General features: G+C 47.2%; 1 pseudogene; it reads left to right on the top strand.

Moving 5' to 3' along the window:
* Window positions 1-1,282: 1,282 nt before the first annotated feature.
* The window catches only part of LOC132809374 (U2 spliceosomal RNA), a 119-nt pseudogene continuing 84 nt past the window's right edge, over window positions 1,283-1,317 (top strand).

Genomic DNA, 1,317 nt, shown 5'->3' with positions numbered 1-1,317 from the left:
CTTGGAAACAAGAGCATTTTATTCTTTACGGCCTTGCAAGAACGGGCGTTTTGCTCAAGCAATCAGGCTAGCGAAAGCGCGCCAATACAAAGCATGTAAGCATTCTTATTCAGTTTGCAAGTTGCGGAATCACGCCTCCCTTTTCCCATCCTATCATAAGCCGATTTACCTGACTTGTTTTTCTCTAATTTTCCTGATCTGACTACCCTGCTGTCCTTGTCCTTGTCTGTTACAGCCTGTCTGTTATTTTAGCCAGTTCCCCTTATCATACTATAAGCTTGTTGTGAGATGTCCCTACTGCTTCTTTTGTGGTCAGCCACAACACTTTAAAGTTATTTCTTAGTTTAAAACTATTTCTTAAACAAAAACCTCTATATTGGTTAAAATCTTAGCCTTAAGTATGCTGCAAGAATCCCGCGACTGTTTGTGTAATGTTCCCCTTCCCCTCCCCCCACAACACCCCCTCACCCATCTGCAAAAGCAACATCTCTAACCACCACCACCACCACCTGCAGAAACTACATTTCTAATCTCCCACAAGCTGTCAGGGACATTTAAGCGACTGCTGGACGAGCACACGCTGGACGGCAGTAAATTGAGAGCTGTGTAGGTTAGGTTGATCTTAGATTAAGAAAACTGCTCGGCACAACATGGTGGGCCGAAGGGCCTGTACTGTGCTGTACTGTTCTATGTTCTAACTGCAGGCACATCCACACACACACACACATCAAAGACATGGAGGGCTCGGCTGAATCTACTGCTCTCTTCTCTACCTGTCACATTTCATCGAGCTAGTGTCCTAGGCCCAAGCGTCTTCAGCGAGTGGTTAGAATATGCAGTGCACTGCCTGAGAGAGAGGGTGCTGGAGGCAGATTCAATGGTGACTTTGGTCGCAGGGTCGGATACTTATCTGAAGAGAGGGCGAGTGGGACTGGGGAAGTTGCTCGTGCAGAGAGCTGATGCAGACATGACAGGCTGAATGTCTCATTCAATGCGTGCAGTTCTGCAGTTGGTTACCACCTCCTCAAGTCACGTCAGCTTAGCCCTGACCCACCTGATTGGTGAGATACTGACAATCTCTACATGACCATGAGGCAGTGCTTCACTGACAGGGGAAAAAAAGCAACTGCTGTAAACGGATCTGCTGCTCTAGTTAGAAATCCTGGGAGGACTACGGCGACAGGGAAACTGTCAGCAGTGATCTACAGTCTTTGAACAGAATCAAGCTGACTGAAAACATGGAGGACAAATGGGACTTGAGGCAGTCCGCGGTATTGTAGTTATCGCTTCTCGGCCTTTTGGCTAAGATCAAGTGTT

Source organism: Hemiscyllium ocellatum, chromosome 3, assembly GCF_020745735.1.
Source record: "Hemiscyllium ocellatum isolate sHemOce1 chromosome 3, sHemOce1.pat.X.cur, whole genome shotgun sequence".
Lineage (NCBI taxonomy): Eukaryota > Metazoa > Chordata > Chondrichthyes > Orectolobiformes > Hemiscylliidae > Hemiscyllium > Hemiscyllium ocellatum.
Note: the sequence above shows the minus strand (reverse complement) of the source record. Positions and strands in the feature narration are given on the sequence as shown.